The 24201-nt window shown below is 50.2% G+C and overlaps 1 long non-coding RNA gene across 7 annotated transcripts in view; it reads right to left on the bottom strand.

Moving 5' to 3' along the window:
* Positions 1-23193, bottom strand: part of LOC113905372 — a 42220-nt gene extending 19027 nt beyond the window's left edge. For 6 of the 7 annotated variants that reach the window (XR_003514649.1, XR_003514645.1, XR_003514644.1 and 3 more), the window contains exons 1-2: positions 23113-23193; positions 9824-9940 (exon numbers count right to left, since the gene is read on the bottom strand). This is a non-coding gene — a long non-coding RNA (uncharacterized LOC113905372). Of the gene's footprint in view, positions 1-2054; positions 2328-9823; positions 9941-23112 lie in introns of those variants that run through there. The other variant, XR_003514648.1, reaches the window with a different exon arrangement.
* Between the last annotated feature and the right edge of the window lie 1008 nt (positions 23194-24201).

Below are 24201 nucleotides of genomic sequence, written 5' to 3'. Positions count from 1 at the left end.
GGGATTTTCCAGGCAAGAGTACTGGAGTGGGGTGCCATTGCCTTCTCTGGAAGGTCATGCAGCACCCTGCAAATGTGGGCTGTGGCAGACACAGTATTGCAGAGAGCATGACACATAGGGTTTTCTAACGATCCCCATGAGCTTCAACGGGGAGATTTAGGATTCCAGCTTAACAGCTGCTTAAAGTGAAAGTGTTAGTTACTCAGTCATGTCTGACTCTTTGCAACCCCGTGGACTGTAGCCAGCCAGGCTCCTCTGTCCATGGAATTCTCCAGGCAAGAATACTGGAATGGGTTGCCATTTCCTTCTCCAGGGGATCTTCCTGACCCAGGGATCAAGCCCTGACAGGCCCTGACAAGCTGACAACTTTCTTCCTGATCCAGAAGTGCCTGAGCCCAGGAGGAGGGAGAGAAGTGGAGAAGCAAAGCCATTCTTTGGATCCTGGGGCAGACCTCAGGGCCAAATCCCCAGCGGGAGCTGCAGTGGGCACCCTTTTCCCTGCAGCCAGAGTATTAAGTGAAGAGAACCCCCCTCGCCATAGTACTGACTTTCCCTGGCACTGCCCATTTCCTCTGAGAGGAAAAGCAGGCCCACAGCTGTCCTTCAGGAATCTGTGCCATGGTCACTATCCCAGAGCCCACCACAGGATTTTGGCTGTCTCTCTCAAGGCTCCTGCTGATAACAAGGCTAACAGTTCACCTTGTGGATTGCTCATTCTCTCTCGGTACTGAAAAGATGTGTACATTTTGCATACATTTGCTCATTTCATTTTAGGCCTCCCAACGATCTCTTGAGGAAGATACAAGATTATATTCATTTTACAGAGGAAACTGAGGCCCAAGGATGCAGTGATAGATTGCTTCATTGATGGCCCCCGATCTGCTCGTGGGATGCAGTCCGGTGTGCCCTCCCATCCTGGCTCAGGGCTGTGCCACTTGACTTGCTTTGGCCAATGAAGCAGAAGTTAGCCTGTTGCCAGCAGAGACCTGAAGCATGCTTGCACATTGAGGCTTGCTCTCTGGACACTTTTGAAGCTTTTTAATTCAAGAATTTGGGCTATAAATAAGCCCAAACTAGCATGATGGCATCTGAGAAACCACACGCAGTGAGACCCGGAAGTTCTGTTCATCCCAAATGAGGCAAATTGATCAGCCAGTCCCAGGGGACCCACCAACTGACAGCAGACACACGAGCGAGCCCAGCCAAGATCAGCCGAGCCCTCCCCAGACCTGGAGGACTGCTGAGCTGGCCCCAACCAAAACTGCTCACCCTCAAAACCATGAGCTAAATTAGTGGCTGTGGATTGAGCCACTGATTTGTGGGGTGTTCATTGCATAGTGAAAGCACCTGACACAGAGAAGTCATTTGGCTGAGTTCACATAGCAGAAAGTGAAAGTGAAAGTCGCTCAGTCATGTCTGACTCTTTGCGACCCCATGGACTGTACAGTCCATGGAACTCTCCAGGCCAGAATACTGCAGTGGGTAACCTTTCCCTTCTCCAGGGGATCTTCCCAACCCAGGGATCGAACCCAGGTCTCCCGCATTGCAGGTGGATTCTTTACCAGCTGAGCCACCAGGGAAACCCAAGAATACTGGAGTGGGTGGCCTATCCCTTCTCCAGTGCATCCAAGGTCTCCTGCATCGCAGGCGGATTCTTTACCAGCTGAGTGATCAGGGAAGCCCAGGATTCAAACACAACCTTTCTGACCCCAGAGCACATGCTCTTTGGCACTGAAGTTTCAGTGCTTACAACATATATTAAGTTTCACTGAGGCCCCTAATGAGTCCAGGGGCTTCCCTGCTGACTCAGTCATAAAGAATCCACCTTCAATGCAGGAGACCTGGGTTCGATCCCTGGGTCGGGAAGATCCCCTGGAGAAAGAAATGACAACCCACTCCAGTATGCTTATCTGGAAAAATCCCACGGACAGAAGAGCCTGATGGGCTACAGCCCATGGGGTTGCAAGAGTAAGACATGACTTAGTGACTAAAGCACTCCCAGTGAGTCCATGAACAGAGTCATAACAGAAGCTCGGAGATGTCAAGAAACCTACCTGAGTTCACACAGCTGGTCAGGCTGGAGGAAGGCATGCAACCCAGTTCTTCTGATTCTACACTCATACAGTTCCCAACTCTCAATAAAGGCTGGCTCAGCCAGAGCTTGGGGCACTGGTGTTTAAAGAAGCTTCTTTTTCAGTGCCTTTAAAGCCCCCTGCCACCACCACCATACCTCCTTGAATTTCACAAACAGCCCAGTCTGCTCCCTCCCACCATGAGATCCTCAGACAGAGCAGGTGGCTGCCTCAGCCGGGAAGCTCTGACTGTTGAACTGACCCTGTCTGCCGCACCTTTCTCTTCTCACTGCCTCATAGGAGCTGTCGGTTGTCTTGGATACAGCAGGAGATAAGAAAGGATGGCAGCTGAGGTCGCAACAGGAACTGGACAGGCTATGGACAGGGAGAAATGGCTTCCCAGACAGACTCATGCCCTTTCACCCAGCCTGGAGTGAGAGAGGAGTCCGTGTGGGAGAACTGAGGTCTCCATAAGATCACCTGGAGGAAGAGGGATGGGCTTGGAGTAGGGGGGAGGCAAGTCAACTGCCCAAGGCCTCTGTGTCTAATTATAAGGCTGAGAGGAGGAGGGCGTGTCACAGAGTCACCTGGAGTGTCAGGGGGGTGGGAATGGCCAGTGGAGAGGCCCCCTGAGGCCTGACCATGAGCATCTACAGGGCAAGGATCTAGAGCTAGGCTGGCTTCCCAGAGCTGGGACAGATGTGGCCCCTCTCTACTCCACCATAAAATTAAATTAACCAGGGCCTCCTGGTGGCTCAGGGGTAAAGAATCCACCTGTCAACGCGGGAGACACGGGTTCGATCCCTGATCCAAGACGATCCCATATGCTGTAGAATAACTAAGCCACGACTGTTGAGCCTATGCTCCAGAGCCCGGAAGTCACAGCCACTGAGCACACACATCACAGCTGTTGAAGTCCTAGAGCCCTAGAGCCCTAGAGCCCTAGAGCCCGTGTTCCGGAACGAATCCACTGCAAGGGGAAGCCTACGCACTGCAACCAGAGAGTAGCCCCCGCTCCCCGCAACTAGAGAAAAGCCTGAGCGGCAATGAAGACCCAGCATGGCCAAAAATAAATGAATAGTAAAATTATTTTTAAAAAATCAGCAGGCAAGGAGGAGGCAGCTGTGGCATGAGAGAAGAAGACGCCTTGAGTCGTTCGGACTAGATCTGAACCCTCCTAGGTGTGTGACTTTGGGAAGCGTTCTTTATCTCTCTGAGCCTCAGTTTCTCATCTGGAAAATGGGGATAACCATCACTTATCTCGCGGGTTGCTGTAAGCCCTAAGTGAGAAGAGGTTGTGAGAGCTTCTCATAAACCACAAATGCCATGTAGGAGAGATGACACTACGGCCCACCTGTCCTTCTGGCTCCGCCAGCTCCACTACTCCTCCAAGTCCTGGATGAGACCCCCTAAGCACCACTCCCCAGAGTTCAAAGGGCCCATCGAAGCCATCTGGCCCAAATGGCCTGGCTTTGCAGTTGGGAAACTGAAGGCCCAGTGAGGAGGGCTTTGGCTGGAACTGGGTTTCCTAACTCGGGTTCTTTCTGCTCTATCATGTGTGTGGTCAAAGCCCACCCCTCCTGCACCCCATGCTCCCTGGCCTGAGCCCGGGGGGTAAGCCAGGTGAGCTGCTCCATGGCCCCTTATCTGCTAATCCAGTCCACCTTCTGAGCGAAGCGACGCTTCCACATCACATTAGGAGGTGGGGCTCCCAAGGAGACCCCTGCATGGTTTCTGTATGAAAAGGAATCTAAAATCCGAGGCTAGCCTCTGTGGAAGACATCTGAGATTTGGGCGTCTGACCCTGTGTGTGCCTGCTTAGCTTAGTTTTTTAATTGTTATTTGATTTGTTCTTTTAAATAGGATGCACATATACTTGGTACAAAATTCAAAAGGCGTAACAGGGTTAATATACAGGAAAGCAAGTTCCCTCCTTTCCTGTCTCCCAGTCACTTGGTTTTCCTCCCCAGGGGGCAGTATTGCTCCCAGATTCAAGTGACTGACTTTACACCTTTATAAGCAAAAGCACACACACATTTATACAGTCTATATTGCATAAATAGTAGCATTCGATACACGTAGTTCTGGACCTTGCTTTTTTTCTCACCCAACCACCTGTCTTGGTGATCTTCTCTCATCAGGACATAGAGAGCTGCTCCTTTCTTTTTCATGCCTGCATAGTATTTCACTACCTGGATCATTTATTCGCCAGTCTCCTCTTCATGATCCCTTCTGCTCTTTCTCATCAAGCTATCATAGTGCTGCAATAAATTATCATGTTATATGTAGGATAAGTTCCAAGAAGCTGAATCCCTGGGTCAAGAAATATGTATGCTTACCATTTGATAGATAACAAGTTGTCCTCCATAGAGGTAGGACCAACATTACTGGAGAGTACCTATTGTTCCATACCAGTTCCGACTCAGTAGATTATATTTTTTAACCTTGCTCAAGCTGATAGATAAAAATGGTATATCCGCTTATTTTTAATTTTCTCTTTTCCTATTATAGGAGAAAATGAGCAACCTTGCATATGCTTAAGATCCGTTTGTAATTCTTTTCCCAGAAACTGTCCATACCTAATCACTTTCCACATTTCTCACAGTTTTTTCTTATTGATCTGTGGAAGCTCTTTATATATTGAAGATTTCAGCCTCTGTCTGCGATAACAGCTTCGAGTATTTTCCCATGTTTTCATTTGTCTTTTGATTCTTACAGTGCTTGTTTCCATGAAGGTCCTTTTGATATCATCAAATCTACTCATCTGGATGTTGTGGAATTTCTAAGGTTTGTATCACACTTAGAAATCCTCTAAATTGTAAACCTGGACCCACACTGACTTTCCGTGTTGGTGTCTGGCCTGACCTTTCCTTCCTGGTTTGACCCACTGTCAATGCTGGCACCTAATATCTATATCCAGCCTCTGCTGGGCAGCCCCACCCCTTCCCTCCTCCCTACTTACCTCTGTAGTTTGGCCCTTGACTTCCTGCCACTTTCCCAGCCACCAGCTTCTGTGCCCATCCAGCTGCTTCCCAGCCTGCTGCAATCCCTCTGGCCCCTACTCATCCTCCCACCCGCTCCAATTAAAGCAATGCCTTAACGGCATTCTTCCTCATTCCCTTCTTCTCCCCCATGGACCACGTTTATCCAGCCAGCCCAGCCTCCCTGCTCCTTTTGGAACACAACTACACACAGAGACTTGACTTTGAACCTCGGAGTCCTTGGTGAAACTGGAGTGGTAGGGGGTCCATGGATGATATGTGGGTAAGTTGGGGTTGGGGGAGCAGAAAGGAGGAAGAGAGGAGTCTTCCCAAACCTTTGCTAGCAAATCCCAATGTGGCATCCTCCTTCCCAGCAACTTAGCTGAATTTCTATCTTTATTAATCAAATAACAAATTTAATTAATTACCTTAAATTGCTCTAATTGAATCTAGAACAAGAGCACGGACAAAATCCTGGTAAGTAATGAACTCAGACATTTCCAGCATCCGGAATTGAAATGATCTTTAATTTCAATTTGGGAGCAAAACTAACGTGACTGCGTTCAAACCCTCCCCCTCCAGCCTGCTCCCTGACAGCCTCGCTACCGCCCACTATGCCAAAAAGACCTCCGAATTCTGTTCTCCCTTTTTGGCAGTGATGATCTTTCTGCCTCAACTTATCCCAACCAAGAAATGGGTCCAATCCCCACCTGCAAGTGCTCTCTGAGTGCTGGAGTCCACCGGGTGCCTGGAGAGTGTACAATAACAGCCCTGGTAGAAGCACAGATAACGAGGCAGCAGCCAAGTCAGGCGCTCGACCCATCCTTGCCTCCATGTCGCTCCTCCTGCTGTGCCTTCTGGCAGGAGTGCCTCTTCCCTGCTAGTTTCCCGCTCTCACATCCCCGCTTTCAAGGCCAGTTCACATGTGTCCTTCAAAGGAAGCCACCCACCCTCTACAGAAAGGACTCAGCTAGACCAAGATGTTTTCTGTGCAATTGGCCTCCCAGGGGTAGCCCCGGGCCAGGGGCAGGAGGAATGGAACAGAGCTTGCTTGGTGTGGGAGGATGGCAACGCATTCTCTGGATATTAGAGGTGAGGAAACAGGCTCAGAGGAGTCAAGTACTTTTTTTCCATGATCACACAGCTGGATAGTAGCTAAAGCCACACACGTAACCCTAGCTGACATGGCTGCCTTTCTGGCTTTGCCTGCATATTAGTAGAGAAAGCCACACCTCAAAAATCTCCCTTAAAGCCCACCTTTCCGTCATATCTTTTCCCTAAGCCACCAGATCCCATCAGTGCCTTGTCTCCCTGCTCCCCTTACATGCTTTCCCTTCCCTGACTCTCTCTATCCTGCGCATGGCTTTGTTCCAGAATGACTTCCAGGTGATCTGTCTGATTAAGAAAAAAGGATGCAAGGAGAGCCAAAACACTCTTTAATTTTTTGTTCTTATTGTTATGGAGTTTTTTGTATCATTATTTTCTTATTATTCTTCCCTTCAGCTGCCAAGTCTCTGCAACATGCCTTCCATCGTGCCATGCTCCTGCCCTAACACCTACAGTGGCTCCCTATTACCTCTTCCTCAAGTCAGAGCTCAGTCATTCACTGAACAGTGAAAAATATCATAACAGGTAGTATGCACTATTATTACAACAGTGAGAGGCAGCCATTCCTTTCATTTCTACTTGATCAATTAGGGTGCAGAGAGGATCACAGAGTTGGGGTTCAAATCCTGGTCTCTCCCGCTCCAAAAGGCTCCAGAGCCAGCTCCAGCCCCACAGCGTGGTACAGCCCCATCAGGTGCTGGATGCAAGCGCCTGCTCCAGTAGGACCCTAAGGGCCATGCTTCTGGGACAGAACTAAAGAACCATCCGTGGTCCCTGCCCTCAAGATGCTTCCAGTCTCAGAGAGGACATAAGCCCAGGTGACCAGCTCTGGAAGAGGCAAACAAATGCCACTCCATGTTCAGGGAGGGAGACCAGCTTCAGCCCTCCAAGGGAAACTGCCCTCTCCCCTCCAGAAGCTGGATGTGGAAGGGAGAGGGACAAGGGAGCCGCCACCGTGAGCAGAGCATCACCCCTCACCTGCAGTCACATCCCTGAGCTGGTCCATGTGGGACACAGGCAGGCAGAGAGGTGGGGCTGGTGGGGCTCATCGGGGAGCTGATGGGGCTTTTAATGCTCCTCCAGCCAGAGTGATGAGACTTGGAGGGGGGGTGAGTGTGGTTGAGTGCTGGCCACCCTGGCAGAGGGAGCAGATGTCTCAGCCTCTCCCTGTTCCCCCGCAGGCCTCATCTTTTATAAATAGTTGTACTCGTTGGAGCCAGAGTGAGTTAAGGCTTCGGCGTTTCTGAATGACAGCCGGGCAGAGCCAGGCCCATCTGCCTGGGGCTAGGCACGCTCACAAAAAACACCCCCTCCCCACCAGCAGCCCGTCTGCCACAAGGGTGTCATTGCACCCAGGACATGCGGCATCCTGGCATGTGCTGGCTCCACGTGGCTGCTGGCATGTGGGCTGTGTGGGCTCCTGAGCAAAGTAGCCAAGTAAAATCAAAAGGACTTCGGAACAGACTGTTTCCTGGGGGAGCTCGGCGACTGCATGATGAGCATGCAACAGCCAAGCTTTAAGCTCTGAAGCATGATCGGGGAACGGGGAAGAAGGCTGGGCCAGGTGACTGCAAAGTTCTTTGGTACAGTATACATCTGGGGTGACAGGGGCTGGGAGCTCTCAGGGCCCTCGTGGCTTCGTAAGACCATGGCCTCCCTCCCCAGCTCTCACTTGCCGAGAAGCTCATCTGTGTGGGTTCCCAGAACCTTCCCACTCCTGTGTGAGCCCAACACCTTCTCTGGATGCAGGAGACAGCCAGGAGAGGCTCTGCCCACAGCCTGGAACGCATGACTGCAGAGCTGTGTGCTCCCACAGGATGCTGCGCTGAGGTTGCCAGCTCCCCAAGGCTTTCCATGAAGCCCAGGTATTGAGACAGCTCTGCTGATCAGGGGAAGCCCTGTTAGAGTGGGAACCCCGTGAGCCTCCCCAACCTTAGAAACTCTCCACTTCCTAAAGCAAGGACATCATGAAATCCTTGACCTTTGGGATCAAAAGTAGGTATTTCAAGCAATAAGCTCCATGGAGGCAGGGACCAGGTCTGTCTTATTCCCTCCTCCTCTTGTCCATGGTGGCATTTAAATGATTATGGATCAAGAGAATAGCTGACTGAGTGAATAAATGATGTCAAGGCCACCTTACCCACCTCCTTGCACAAAATCGAGGTCAGCTGTGAATTCTCTCTGTCCTCTCTCTGTGGAGGTAGGGGACAAGCATGACCAGCCTGGAGCACATCATCTCTGGGGTCCTGCCTCTACTTGAATCCTGGCTCTACCTCTTATCAGATGTGTGATCTCAAGTGGGTTTCTCAACCACTCCGCTTCACTAGCTGGAAAACAGAAAGGTGCCAGAATACTCTGAGATGATATTCTTAGCTTGCATATAGTAGGATTCCATAAATGATGCTGCAGTAGTCAACAGTGCTGCTCTTTGAATGTCTGTGGTTCTCTTTCCAAGCCTGTGGTAGGCTCCTACTCCTCCCTCCTTGAAATTGGATGTGGTCATATGAGTTGTTTTGGCCAATGAATTGAGACCAGAAGCAGCGCATCACTCCTTGATGGAGACTTTAAGAGCCCTCGTGCAATTTACCACACTCTGTTTTTCCTACTTAGTAATCATGGCAGCAATAAGATAGAGCCGCAACCAGCCTGGGCCCTGGAATGAGGAAGACATGAGCCAGATCCTCCACCTCCCATCCCCCAAACCATCGCTTCTGCTGACACTCGATGGAGCAGAATGTAGTAAATTGTAAATATGGCTGCAGTACTCCTCCCACTCCTATATGGACTCCCCCTTGGCAACGTTACTTTGCAACTTCCCATACCCCTTGAGCCTGCTCAGCCATGTGACTTGCTTTGGCCAATGGGATGTTAGAAAATGCTATGCAAACAAAGACTTGTAAAGCCATGGCACATTGGAGTTTGCCCTCTTTCGTGGCTGGAAACTCTTCTGCCACCATGTGAATGGACAAAGAGGGGCCACATAATGAAAGGTCCAGTTTGTCCCAGCTGAAACCCCAAACATGTAAGTGAGGCTACCATAAACCATCTAGCCCCATCTGAACTGGCACAGACCAGAACCACCCAGCCAACCCACCGAACTGGGAGAAATATTAAATGCAGGTTTGCTACTTTAGCCAAGGCTAACTAATACAATGAGAAATAAATGAATGAAAAATAAGCCTCAGAGGATTAAGCCACTGGTCTTTGGGGATGTTTGTTACCGCAGTGTCACCTAGCCCATTCTGACTGATACATTTCCTTCCCCTTTCCCTCAGGGAAAGGAAGTACATCCCAGTTAAGCTGTGAGGGGCTTTATCCATTACAGGTTCCCTTTTGTTCAACCATTCCCTTCCACTCACCCCACTCCTGTCTCTTGGTTCAGATAGGATCTTCTGCTGTTATCCAAGCCCCTGTCCCTTGGGCTCATCATGGAGCCTTCTCCTCACCCAGGGCGAGGAGACTGGATCAGACTTTCCAGGGTCAACAGTGCCTTAGAGACAAGTTGTGAGAGGTGCCTGTGTGACCCTGGTCTGCCCAATGGACCAGTGGAGGCAGCCTGGTCTCTGCTCATGCTTGGTATTCCCTCACCCCCTTCACGCTCCTGTATATTATCTGGCTGCAACATGTGGTTTAAAAAGGCACTGGACTCAGCATCAGACCTACCTGGATTCAAATCCCAGCCCTGCCTCTTGCCTTTTCATCCTGGTTCTGCCACTCCTTAGCATGTGACTTCGGGAGAATTCTTCAACCTCATTGAGCTCCAGTTTCCTCCTCTGTAAGCTAGTGGTTAAAAAAAAAAAAAAAATCCTTGTTCACATGGCTATATGAGTTATAAATCCATTAAGTGTCTAGAGAAGTACCTGATATGAGTAAACACTGAATAAATAGCAACATGAGGAGCATCTGGAGCCAGATTGGCATTGACTGGCGATGTGTCTTTGGAGAAGTCAGACATCCCAGAAATTTAGCTTCCTCCTCTGTAAAATGGGAGTTAAATGGGCTTTGTGTCAGGATTTTTTTAAAAAGAGTATATAATAAAGTGCCTGGCATGTTTCAAGTTCTGGAAAGTGTCAGTTCTTTCTCCTTGTCTAGTTTACAAATTTATTTGAGTACAGAAGTCTTGTTTTATCTCCCTACCCCTCCCCTACTCTCACACATACACTCTCCAGTCCAGGGACGTCTCTGTGCCTGCTCACCTCCAAGGAATACTTCTCAGGCCAGAGAGCCTGGTTCTATCATATGTCAACTAAACAGAAAGAATTCACTGACCTGAAGTGGTGGGGAGACCTGTGAGCATCTCACACCGACGTCCTCCTCACCCTCCCCGCCCCTCCCCTCCCTCGCCTTACCCTCTCCCACAGGCATGCTCCATGACTGTTCAAGAGCAGTTTCCATGGTGATAGCATTTTAAAGTTTTCTAGGAGCAGAACAAGAATAATTTTCTACCTTCTCCTCCTCCTCCGTGGCAATCTGGGAAAAGGGAGCTTATTACAGATAAAGCGTGGGGTGAGGGGTGAGGAGGGGAGATGCAGCTTTCTTTCATCGCTTGATTGGATAAGATGGTCATGCTGAAACTCCTCATTCCCAGCTTCCCCCACCCCCAGCCCTCACCATCATTCCTTGGGGTCCTTGGTCACCTGTTCCTCACCTGCCTCTGCTTCGGTGAAGAGATGGGTGAAGGTAAGGTAAGAAAGGAAGAGATAAAGGAAAAATAAAGGGAGAAAGGCTGGGCTGACATATGCCCAACTGTAAGCATGCACACACTCAGAGTGGTTACAGAAAATTTCCACTAATCCCACTTTGGGAAGTGACATACATGGAGATGAGCTGATTTAGAAGCAAAGATATTTGTGTAACCTCGTTGGGACCCATGATTGAGGGTCAATCTATATGTTACAATCACCTTGCACATATCTTCAGAATCTACCAGCCCCAAAGAGGGTCCACACACTACTGAGAAAGAGCGTTGTGGTTATGACAACCTCTGATGACAGAAAACACCATTCTGATTTCTATTTGCTTCCTCGGCATTCTGTCTCTCAACCCTCAGCTGTTTCTCATGCTCATTCTCCAGTCTTTGAAGGGAGCTTTGGTCTGGATTGTGGGTCCCCATACAGTTTGCATCCTTGGAGGAGGAAATGGCAACTCACTCCAATATTCTTGCCTGGAAAAATTCCATGGACAGAGAAGTCTGGTGGGCTACAGTCCATGGGGTCACAAAGGGTCGGACACGACCGAGCACACATTAGCATGTACAAGGTACATCAGGGTAAGAAGACCAAAAAACCAGATACAATCCTGATTCTACCACCCCGTAGCTGGATGACCCTAAGAAAATCACTCAGTCTTTCTGAATCTCTTCTGCTTCATCTCTAATTTCTATTCTTTCTGTCTTGCTCAAAAGGTTACTTTAAAAGTAAAAGTAAAATTGCCTTGAAAATGAGCAAATATCATGTTTGTAAGATATTTCATTCTATTACTTTAACAGGGTCAATATTCAAGACAAACTTAAAGCTTGGTCTCAAACAACATTTGTGGTGAACCAAAGAGACAAGAAAAGTTGAAATGTCAATCTAGAAATGCACAGTCCCCAGGCAACAGTGTGTGATAACTCCAACGGCACAGAGATCTGCCGTGTGGCCTTGCCCTCTCAGAGCCTTGTCTCTCTCCATCACTGACTCAGTGGACATGAGTGTGAGCAAACTCTGGGAGATAGTGAAGGACAGGGAAGCCTGGCGTGCTGCAGGTCCTGGGGTCACAGAGTAAGACACGATTTAGTGGCTGAACAACAGCAACAACAATAGTCAGACTGTCTCCTGATTCTGAGGCAGGAATCCAAACTAGATAAGAAGTCAAGGTAGAGACTGTGGATATGGGGTTGGTACCACGGACAGCTCCCTTGAGCCTGGGATGCCACCAGAACTCTTGAGCTACTGGAGACCCGGGTTCAAGTTCTAACTCTGCCCCAAACATAATGCTACCTTAAGCTGGGCCACTCTGATCTCAGTGTCCCCTTCTGGACATTCAGTCCCATGGGCTTACTGGGATGAGCACTTGCCCACATCACAAGAGAAATCCAGAGCACCAGCAAGAAGCAGGTGGCTGATTCCCTAAGGTCCTCATGTTCCTCCTCCTCTAAGGCTCAGGACTTGGGGTTTGTCATCCAAGTTCTTGCCTCACTAGGGGGGAACTCTCCTACATTCATGATTTTCCTAAAAGAACAATTTGGTGCAATATATGTTGGAATCTGGGAGTCAAACAGCACTGAATGTGAATCCAGGCTCTGGTGCCTACTAGCTCCATGTTTTAGAGCAAAGAAATTCCTCTCTGAGCCTAAGTTTTTCTCCTCTGTAATATGAGAATTAAATAATACCTGCCTCACACTACTCACATGAAATTTAAGTGACATTTAAATTTAAATGCATGTAAAGCCTTTAATGCACGCCTGTCCATAAGAAGTACCCAACTAAAGCTAATTCCTCAGTCATCCCTTCCTTCCTAAATTATGGTCTTTCTTGCTTTAGGAAACACCTCCAGCTGAAATATCTCTGGCTTGGTCACTTAGCAAAAGAAATACAGTGGGCAGGAGTCCAGGCATCATTTAGCCATATGTTGTTTTTAAAGGGAAATGGCTTGTTCAAGCCCATAAATTTGGTGGCTGATGAAGACTTCTCTGAAAGGGTCTTAGGTTGAACTCTCAAGCCTGGAACCCTGGGCTGGTTAGGCAGTGCAATGCTAAATAATAGAGGTCACAGGAGGGAGACTAGAATCCAGAGATAGGGTCTCTATCCTACACACCTCTCAGCATTGACTCAAGAGGTGGGGGAGGTGCCCACAGGGTTTATAAAGATCCACTTTAGTCCCAACTTTGCAACCAACATGTTGTGGAACTTTAGCCAGCTCCCTCCCCTCTCTGGACTGCAGTCTCCACTCTGAAAAATGAGGATCTTTTGCCCTCTGGGGTTGCTAATAATCTACGTGCCTCCCCCTTAGGCTTGTGCTGTGACTACCATGGAGACTCAGGATACCACTCACTCCTCTCTGCTCTCAGCCCAGGCTGCAGCCCGTTAGGCACTTACCTGGACTCATCCTGAATTCCATCTGGGCTGTCACCACCACCCCCGCTCCAGATACCCAGGCTTCCCCCAGAGCCCTCTGCCAGGGCATTGGGAAGGTGATCCAGGAGCCTCTGGGGCTCTGTAGCCCAAATACCAGGGTCTTAGAGACTTCTCCGAAGGGGTGCAGCATTTCTCCATGGGCTCCACCTGGACCACAGGAGGGCCAGCATTTTGATTTCCAGCCTGATTTCCCCAGGGCTCAGGAGAGCAAAGCTGCTTCATGGGCAGTTAGACAAAAGGAAGTCAGTACATGAGGTGGGAGAAATCCACCAGCCTGGAGCCCAGAGGCTCCTCCACCCAGACATCTCCCCAGGACTGGGGAGGGATGGGGGACAATACTGTCAGTGACTCATGGGTCCTGATGTCTTCTTTGTGAATAAGACATCCTTATAGAGCTGAGTCTTTATTATAATAATCACTCATATCTTTCTAGAGAGACAGAACGGCTGGATGGTCATGAACACAGAGACTGGAAATCAGCCTGCCTTGTCAACTCCATCTCAGACAAACTACTCAACCTTTTTGTGCCTCTGTTTTCTCCTCTATAAAATGAAAATAATATTTCTGGCCTCATAACAACACTGTGCAGACCTAGAGCATCACATTCATGGCAGGAAGCAACTCGGATATCACTGTATCCAACCACTTTCAGGTGGGATTTATAGGTGGGAAAGCCTAAGAACTCTCAACTTACACTGCATTATCAGGCTCTTTTGCCCTATGGAGAAGGGACAAGAAGAGGTGTGATGGTCACCCTGTCTGGACAAGGTGAGTGTGGAAAGACCCAGAGACACAGATTAAGGGAAGGGAGAGCAGGAAGAAAGGAGCTGGTATGTACTAAACACCCGTGATGTGCCGGGCACCAGGCTCATCACTGTTCCAGACAATGTCTTTTGGGTATCTCCATTTTCTTATTGTTGTTTAGTCGCCAAGTCGTGTCCGACTCTTCACCACCCCCTGGACTGCAGCATGAGGCTTCCCTGTCCCTCACCATCCCCATTTTACAGATGCAAAAACAGGATCCAGAGGGATTAAGTGACTTACCCAGGGTCACACAACCGGGATATGGACCCAGGTCTTCTTAGAACCCAAACCTTGGGCCCTTTCCATTGAAGGGGGGCCATAGTGGATTCCTCTGTCAAATAATGAAAGTCTGAAGTCAGATTCACTCTTTCCCTACTCTTCCTGACTTCTTCCCTGGGATCCAGTTCTCAGTTGCCCTGCACTGTCTGATTGAAGAAAAGAGTCTTCCTGGGACAAATCTGCTCTATGTTGGCTTAGAGGTTTCACTTTCCCGTAGGTGACAGGCTTGCTTTCTGCCTTTTGGGGTTTCTGATAATCTGCTGGTTGGACTTCCCTGGTGGCCCTAGTGCTAAAGAAGCTCCTGCCAATGCAAAAGACGTAAGAGATTCAGGTGCAATCCCCGGGTCAGGAAGATCCCCTGTAGAAGGGAGTGGCAATCCACTCCAGGATTCTTGCCTGGAGAATCCCATGGACAGAAGGAGCCTGGAGGGTTACAGTGCATGGGGTTGCAAAGAGTCAGACACGACTGGAGTGACTTAGCACACACACACAAAATGACCCAATCAATATCCTTACTTGAAGATGCCAAGTAAACCCCAGATACATCCAAAAAGGTTCCAGGACACATGGGCCAGTCACCAGAGGGAGATGAAATTCTTAGGTGAGAATTTCAAAGACAAACATTTTCACACTGCAGATATAAGGGGCACTGGAGGGCTTGCTCCTCCTATAAAGCACTCGCCACTTGTCCTGGCCATTGTGGGGATGGAGGGTGAGAAACACCCACCCAGTGGGAGAAGGAATTTTTGACTCACAAAAGCTTAAATCTAAACTTTAGATTCTGAAGAAATTCCTCTGCCTTTAGATGTGCAACACTCTTGGCCTGATCCCAAGATGCCGACAGCATCCTGGTGTCAATCAAGTTTCTACAGATGCCATGAGCTGAATCAGTCTCTATCTACACTTCATTGCCTCAGGATCCCAAATAATCAGTTACCAAAGGTGGGGGAAACAGCAGGTGTTCGTTGCACCTTCCATTATGCTTCATGTTGTGTGGGGACCACCTCCTGTCAAGCTTAAACGTCCCCCATCAGGCCCTAGGTGGCTCTAGTGGTACAGAACCAGCCTGCAGTGCAGGAGACACAGGAGACATGAGTTCAGTCCCTGGGCTTGGATCCTCTGGATCCTCTGGAGAAGGGCATGGCAGCCCACTCCAGTATTCTTGCCTGGAGAATCCCACGGACCAAGGAGCCTGGGAGCTACAGTCCACAGGATCGCAAAGAGTTGAATACAACCGAAGTGACCTAGCATGCACGCACACACCAGGCCATACAGGGTGCTTGAAATTCCATATGGGTAAGTGGCTACTGTTGGGGCAGAATTACGCCCCCTAAACTCATATGTTGAAGTCCTAATCCCGGTGCTTCAAAATGTGACTGTGTTTGGAGGTACAGTCTTTAAAGACTTAATTGAATTAAAATAAGGTCATCAGGGTGGACCCTAATCCTACATGACTGGTGTCCTTATAAGAGGAAGTTTGGACACAGACCCGTCCAGAGGGAAGGCCATGTGAAGACACAGCAAGAAGGCATCCATCTGCAAGCCAAGGAGAGAGGCCTCAGGAGAAACCCCCCTCGACCTTAGGGTTCTAGCCTCCGGAAAATAAATTTCTGTTGTTTAAGCCACCCTGTCTGTGGTCTTTGTTAAGACAGCCCCAGCAAATGAACACAGAGGCCATCTCCTTTTCTTCTGTCCAACACACCCAGCTGTCTCCTTCCTCCTTTCCCACCCCTCCTTCCCTTGGGCTATTTACTAGCATTCCAAAGTGAGTTATGGGGTGAAGAGGTTGGGGGTGTCTTAATATTTCTAGAGCTGAGGTCGGGAAGACTGAGGGCAGAAAGGGCCTTTTTATCTTCCTCTAAGCTGAGCCGATGCTAAAGGCATTTTGAGGTTACAAGAAGCCAAATTGATAAGCCATGTCCACCTCGGTCAGTGAATAAGCCAGGTTGCTGGGACCCAGCATGCATTTTCCAGAGAAACAAAATTTGTAAAGTCAGGCTGGCTCCCAGGCTAGTCCACAAAAGCCTGTTCAGTCCGTCACAGAACTCCGATTCTCTCTCTCTCTACCCTGGAGAAAGCAGGGTGCAATACTGCCTCCAGACTAATCTTTCAACCCTATAGGGAAACAGGGCCGTCCAGCAGGAAGTGAGCGGGCCAGGACACGCAACTTAAGGGCAGGCTTAGAGGGAAGCAGACGGTGTTCGTGGTGGCCAAGGAGGTAAACGGGCCCTTGCTGGCGATCCTGAAGGGGGCTTCTGGGACTTCTCAAGGGCTTTTGAGGCTGAACACTCTTGTTCTTTATTATGTCTAATTTCACTTGAGAACGCAGGTCCCCATTGTATCCTTGCCAGACGGCTGAGCTGATCAGCCGTGATTAGGGCCATTTGTGGGGAAAGAGAGAGCTGGAGTTGGGGTGGGGGTGGGGTGATTGCGAACGAGATAGCGGCAGGAAAAGGGCTCCAGGAGGGTAAGTATTGAGAGAGAGGGATTGGTTGATGAATCAGAACTTGGCCTGTGAGCTCAGATTTCCTGCTCCATCCTAGCCAGGGCTCAGGGCCCAGGGCAGGGCTCCAGAGTCACGTGTTCTGGCATGGATCTTGGTTCTGGCTCTCACTAGCTGGGTGACTTTGAATGAGTGACATTACCTGAGCTTCGGTCACCTCCTCCATGAAAGGGAATTGTGATAGTGGCCAGTTTACTGGATTGTTGTGAAGATTCAATATTCACGCAAAGTTCTTGGAAAACGTCTGGTCTCAAGCGCCCTGTAAGGGTTAGTTGTGATGGTGGTTGGTAGGTGGTTGTCCCAACTTTACCATCAGCTTTGGAAGAAGAAGGGGTGTTGAGAAGGAGAGGCAGAGGGGAGGAGAGTGGAAAAGATAGGCTGGGCCAGGAGAGATGCCTCCGTCTCTGTCAGAAAAGGCCACTAGGACTTCCCTGGTGGTGCAGTGGTTAAGAGTCCGCCTTCCAATGCAGGGAACGGGGGTCGAGCCCTGGTTGGGAGCTAAGATTCCACATGCCAAGGGGCAACACATGCAGAGAGGAACCTAAGCCTGTACTAGGCAATTACTGAGTCCACGCACTGCAACTAAGACCCAACACAGTCAAATAAATAAATTAAATTAACATGGAAAAATGAAGGAAAAGAAAAGGCCACCAAATGCCTGTGCCTCTTTTCTCTGCAGAGTGGTTCAGGCCGACTGTGCCCGCACCACCACCCCTGGCTCCCTCTCCTGACCTTGACCCGCCAGTGGCCACCCTACAAGAAGGCCTCCATGCCATGGCCTCTCCAAAGTGGGGACAAGGTCAGGGATGCCCCTCTGCAGCTGAAATGCTGAAATCATTCTTGGGGAGCTTGAAGGGGCAGGAGACATGGGACCTGGAAGAAGAGAATTGTGAATTCTCCAAGAGAAGCAGTTCAGAGCCGAGCCGGAGTTTTCATTCCCGTTAATTATTCTTTTAGAGCAGTTCGGGGCTGCTGGAGAGCAAGAAAGAAGGATTCATTTACATTAAAATCAGCCGAGTCCTCCCCCCAAGATTCTTAGCCCGCCTGTAGATGCAGTGGGTGTGAACTGGGAAAGAGGTAGGGGGACAGGGAGCGGGGAGTTGATGCCCAAGCCCCCCACAGAGGTAGAGCCCTCTCCCTGGGACTGCTAAGAGCCCGCTTCTCACTGAGAGACCTCTACCCAGCAGATGCTGATACATTAAAGGCTGCTGATGGAGACCTGGACTCCAGCTTAATGAGCTTGGCAAAAATGGTTTCTTCCTGGAGAAGCTACTCAGAGAGCCTGGTGGCTTGTCTTCACGCACTGCCTCACTGAGCCCAGGTCCAGCCTGAGCCTGCCTCCTGTCCCCTGCCCCCAAACCCCCGATCTCCCCTGCAAAGTCACACTTCATTTCACATGTATTTTCTGAGGATCACTCTGGTCCAGCCCAGTGCTTCATGGTCAAGGAAGACTTGGGAGGAGGTGAGAAGCCAAATCCTAGGGTTGGAGAGGTCCTGCGAGAAGATCCCTGCAATACTCTAGGTGATGCCCTCGCAGGGGTGGGGAGAAGTCACCAGACGTGGGATCTGGGTACAGCCACCAAGATTTCCTGATGGACTGGATGCGGAGTGTGGAAGGAAGGGCAGAGCCAAGGGGAGGTGCATGTTTTTGACTTGAACAACCGGAAGGGTAGACTTGCAGTCATGAGGGATGCGGACCACTACAGGAAAAACAGGTTTGGAGTGCGGGAATAATGAGGGGTTTGTTTTTTGACACGTTGGGTTTCAGATGCCTGAAAGGAGGTCCCTGGAACCCTTGCCTCCAAGCTTGGGAGCCAGGTCAGCCACTTCTATCTCTGCTCACTTCCCAAGGCCTTCAGGGTGTTGGGTGTCAAGGCAGCCAGGGATTACACAGCAGAATCAGGTTTTCTGACTCCTTGTTGAATGCTCCCCCCTCTTCTTCCCCGCCTGACTTCTCCAAAGAGCCAGGTGTGAGGTGTGGGGCCAATGGTCTTCAGTGCTCTTTTCCTTCAGGCTCTCATTCTCCCTCTCCATCATCCCTTCCCAAACCTCTGCTCACGACTACCCTATGGGAAAATGTTCTGTTCCATAATTCACATTAAAGTGAAGATGGCTGCTAAGAAGGGAACAGCGTTAAGAGGCCACTAAAAGGGGACAATCAATAATAACGATACTAGTAATACTGAGAAAACCATGCTAACAGTCCTAATCCTTACATATCACCTACTGTGTGCCAGGAACTATGATAAGCACTTATCTATGTATTTTATGACTTAATCTTGCTCATAACTCTTTAAGGAAATCATCCTTTTTTTTTTTTTTTTTTTTGCAGATGAGGAAACTGAGGCACATATCCAGGGTTACACAGAAATAGCAGAGTCAGGATAGCAATGCAAGCAGTTTGGCTCTAGAGCCCTCACTCTGAGCCACCACTGTCTAGCACCTGTCTGCACTATCTTGTCAGTCCTGACGACAGCTCCGCAAGGGCGGCGCTTCATCTCCACTCTACTGGACAGAACACAGATCAGGAGAAAGGCATTCTGCCCAGGGTCACACATCTGGTGCTAGCGGGGCTTCCATAAGGCTGCCAGATAAAATACAGGATGCCAGTTGAATTTTAATATCAGATAAACAAAGAATTTTTTTAGTGCATCTAGCTCAATATTGGCAATCTATTTATATTTTTAAAGTGTTTGTTCTTTATCCCAAATGCAAATTGAACTGGGCATTCTATGCTTTTATTTGCTAAACCTGGCTGCCAGAGTGCCCCAGGAGAATCTGCCTCAGCCAGGATCCACTTTTCCAGTCCCCAGAATGAGCCCCACTCCCCAGACCTCCGAGTCCCAGAAGGATGAAGGAGCTGAGGTGTCCCCCTGGCTGCTCTCAACCGTGACATCCCATCTCCCAGCAGCCCGTAGGCCTCCCGGTGCTCAGCCATCACCAGAAAATCCCTGGGATTACGTTTCAACTGTCTCTCCCAGAGCCCATGGATGAGGTGCAGGGCCTCTCTGGGCCCACAGCATCGAAGCCCTAAGCATCAGGCTTAGGAGCTTGCAGCCTGCAGCCCCCAAATGAGAGCGCCTGTTTATCACAGGCAGACGGAAATCGAAACTCGTTTCTCAAGCCGATGCACTGGTGCGGGATCAGGCGCCTGATCTGGGCTGAGTTGCTTTGTGCATTGGACATTTGTCAGCCGTGCTCCCACGCTCAGATAGACACTGTGCATGTGCTGAGGCTGAGAGGAAGGCTTCCCAAATTCCCACTTCAGGGTGAAATAGCACCAAGTTCTCAGCCATTGCTAGCCGCCCACCCCAGCCCCTTGGGCAATAACCAGCTGTGATTTAGAGCACCTACTATATGCAAGAGTTGTGCCAGGCTGTAGGCCATACAAACAAATCCAATAATCACTCTTTTAACCAAAAGAATCATTGCTCCCATCTCTAGAGTGGGCATGTACTACCTCCCTTGCAAAGAGAAGAACTTTCCATGCATTAAGCTCATTTAACTTACAAACTAAGCTGCAAAATAAAGTGTTATCCCCATTGTGCAGATGAGAAAACCGAGGCACAGGAAAGTTAAAGGACATACTTAAGCTCACACGGTTAGAAGACCAGGGACTAAAACCAAGGGCTTTGACTCCAGGTTCAGGATCTCTCCCTACCGTCCTTGACCTCAGTCACAAAACTCTGGGTCTGAGCTACAGGCTCTGCACCCCCAGCGCTCCTGTCCAATGAGCTGGTGGGGCATCGGGAGGTCACTGCGTCCAGACCCCTGCTTCTGCATGAAATGCTACCGCTTAAGGTACTGGGGCAGACAGTGGGGTTAGAAACCATCACCTCGTGGGAAGGTCTGGTGGCGGTTTGGGGAGAAACTTGATTTCTGTTTGGGGAGGGAAGGAGGGTCTGCTGAGAGACCCTACCGCATCCCAGCGCTACATATAGTAAGTGCCCTGGAGACCTGTGTTCTCATCTCGGATTCGCTGGTGCCTTTCGGTGTAACCCTGGGAAAGACCTTTCCCTTCTCTGAGCTTCAGCGTCCCCTGTGTAACAGATCTTGGAACTGGCTTGGTCGTTCATGGGTGGCCCCTTCACAACTGGAGCCAGCCCTCCGTCCTGACCTCAGGGTTCCACCACTCTGGGCTTCCCCAGACCAGAGAGAGAGCCTGGTGTGGTTAAAGGGACAGGAGAAAGGCTGGCTGAAGCAAGCTCTCTCCTCCAGGGTCATCTCTAAGACTCAATGACATCTCAGACCTCTTCCTACCCTGAGGATGCAAGCCCCCATCAATAATCCGCATCCGGAATGGATTAGCTAGGCCATGCATAGAGTCCTCGGAGGAGCTCCTATTGCCTTCAGGGAGCCTCCCGGTGTACCCGCCTTGACTCAAGAGGAGTTGAGGTGTCTGCAGGCCTTGTCAGAGGTCCTGCAGACCTGCAGGGTCCGGGTGCATGACCTGCGGAGGTGAGCACCTGTGAGCACCTGTGGGGGTGTCCTATGTACCCAAGGGCGTGTGCATCTGTGCACACCCGGACCTACGTGTCCACGGTGTGCACACTGGCAGAGGAGCATATGCCACGGATGAGTTTTAAAAGAGCACATTCCCTGCTCCTCGGCCTCCGCTCAGGTCAGCCCGCGCCCCTGGACTCCTCCGGAGATACACCTGGGAACCCGCTTCCCCATTCTGATGGCTCGAGGGTTTCTTGAACCCATGCGCGCACACACAGACGCATCTATCCACACGCAGACACAGTTTCCTCCACTCCCTGGCACTGTTTATTTGAATACCACCTCACATCCTCCATCCTGAGGGCAGAGCTCAAGCAAGGCCACCTCCAGACTCCGCATCCCAAGTCCGCCCGGCACTTAGCACAGCACCTGAACCAGGGCACGCTCAGGTTTGTCCAGTGCTCTTGAATTTGACAAACGTGTGTGGGAACGTCCACACGCATGTGCACTAGGGGCTTGGCTGTGCATATGTGAGTCTCCGTGTGCACTCTGGCCCGGGCCCATGGACTCATGGGTTCACGCCTGTGTGCTCCTGTCTTTGTGTACCTGTTGTGGGCTAGTGTCTGCGGCAGGTGTGTGTAGGATGGACGTTGGTGCACGCCCACAGAGGCGCATGCGTGAGTATCCACTGGTGTAAATCTATCCATCACCCACTTAGCCGTCATCAGGCGGATGTTTACCTAGCACTGTCTATGCACCAGTCACTGTTGCAGCAATGGGAACACAGCAGTGAACAAAGCACAGCCCTCGCCTCTGTCCACGCAGACTGCGGTCTGGTGGTCGCAGGTACACACGGGTGAGTGGGCACGTGCGTTGTCCTATTTGTCCTAACACACACGCACATGGTAGTGTGTGTATATGCCTTACCCAGAGGAGGTGGGCATCCTCCCCTGACCTGGTGAGAAAGAAAGAGAACCTTCTCTCCTAGCCCCACTCCATGCCTGGACCAGCTCACCTGTAGGGGGAGGAGACACCAGGTACCAGATGACCTCATAGTCCCCCCTCCCAGCCTGGACCTTGTCCCATCTTGGAGCCACCAGCCCAGGTCAGCCAAGATGACTCTTCCTTGCTTCTTGGGCTGAGGGGAAGGCCGAGAGATAAACAGGCCCCATGGTGGCCTCCTGAGCTCTTGAAGAAAATGAGGGCAAGGGCAGAGTCACTGCCCTCTCCTGTGTACTCTGATGTCACCATGAGGAGGAGGCGTTAGAAGGAGCTGTTGGCAAAGATGCCGTTTCTCTAGCAAGCTTGATCATGCAGGGGAAGGGAAAAAGGGGCAGGGGGCTGGCCAGCTGAACTTAGCCTGTCTCCAGACCCCGGCTTAGGGCAGATCTGGCTGGCAGCAGAAAGAGAATACAGAATACAAGGAGCCTGGCCTCTAACCTTGGCCATGGCTGTGGCCTTGCTTGCTGTGAGCCTCAGCAGGGCCCCAGCCCACTCTGAGCTGAGCAAGACAGGAGGGCTGGGTGACTTGGAAGGCTGACTTTCAGGGCATCCCCCTGGATGACTCACACGACCCCAGGATTTGGGCCACAAGGGGTGGGGTGAGGCTGAGTCCAGGCCCTGATGGACACAAACACCCAGAAGGAACAAGAAACTAGGTCAGAAGTTTCAGAAATCCGGCATCTGTCCCAGGGCCTGGCCCAAAGACAAAGTGTCGCCGAGCCTCCGCTCCTGCCAGGCCCCGCCTGCGTCTCCTCTCCACCCCCAGCTGCATTCAATAATTGATGAAAAGCATTCACACTTACTAGTGGAGAACGCGGAACAGCAAATCTCATAATTGGTAAGGTCCTGATTCTGTGTGCCTCCAGCCAGCCCCACCTCTCCCCTCGCAGAACCACACCCATCAAGGCCGTCCCAAGTCTTAGCCACTCTAAGCGTCAGATCAAAGAGGGCAGGGACTGGCTTGTTCTCACACACCCTGAACAGAGCCTGGCTGATGGGAGGCTCAAGAAACACTGTTGAACAAATAGATGCACGGAACAGCCAACCCTGGATATTCAGGGTAGGGAAATTTCAGATCACTTTAATTTACTTCTTAATACTTTTAAGTCATTTTCATGTTTTCTAAAATGGGCAAGCATGGATTTCATAACCAGAAGCTTCCTCCTTCACCCTACCCCCACCCCCAAGAAAAGCTCCTAGAAACAGAACACAGAATGTCATCATCTCAAGGGCCTGCTCCCCAGACCCCCTCAGTGAGACGCTGTCCTCCCTTGGGCTTCCTCAGCACCTGGCCAGGTAAGCAGTCCAGGTCACCTGACAAGTTAGGGGCCCAGAGCGTGTTCTCCTGACCCCAGCCCAGGAGGCCTTTCACAGCTCCATCATCACATCTGTCTCAGCTGTTTGCATTTTGTTTCAGTCCCCACTCACTGGATCTGAGCTCTTGGGTGAATAACTCAAAAATCTCAGTGCCTCAGTTTTCTCATCTTTAAAATGGGAATAATGCCAGTACCTAACCCAGGGAGTGGGTGTGAGAAATAAGCACACAGGGTTAGCACTTAGCAAATTGTTTGTTTGTTTGTTTTAAATTTTTTTTATTAAGCCCTTCTCACATTCCAGGCTAAGCACTCTACATGTAAGCACTTGGTCCTCACACCAACACTCTCCGTGCAGACTTAAGATTGTACCCATTTTACAGATGAGGAACTGGAGGCTTAGACAGCCAAGTCACTTTACCCAAAGTCCTACAGCAAGGAAGCCACAGAAGTGAGATTTGACCCTCAGTCTGGCTCCTGACCTATTGCTCCTGAAGTTTGAAATTCTGATGGATTTTCTAGGACAAGAGGTTTGAGCATGTTTGGGACAAGATGCTATGCCCAGAAGGGAACTGGCAA

Source organism: Bos indicus x Bos taurus, chromosome 15 (assembly GCF_003369695.1).
Source record: "Bos indicus x Bos taurus breed Angus x Brahman F1 hybrid chromosome 15, Bos_hybrid_MaternalHap_v2.0, whole genome shotgun sequence".
NCBI classification, from domain to species: domain Eukaryota; kingdom Metazoa; phylum Chordata; class Mammalia; order Artiodactyla; family Bovidae; genus Bos; species Bos indicus x Bos taurus.
This window is presented reverse-complemented; position numbering and strand designations above follow the sequence as displayed.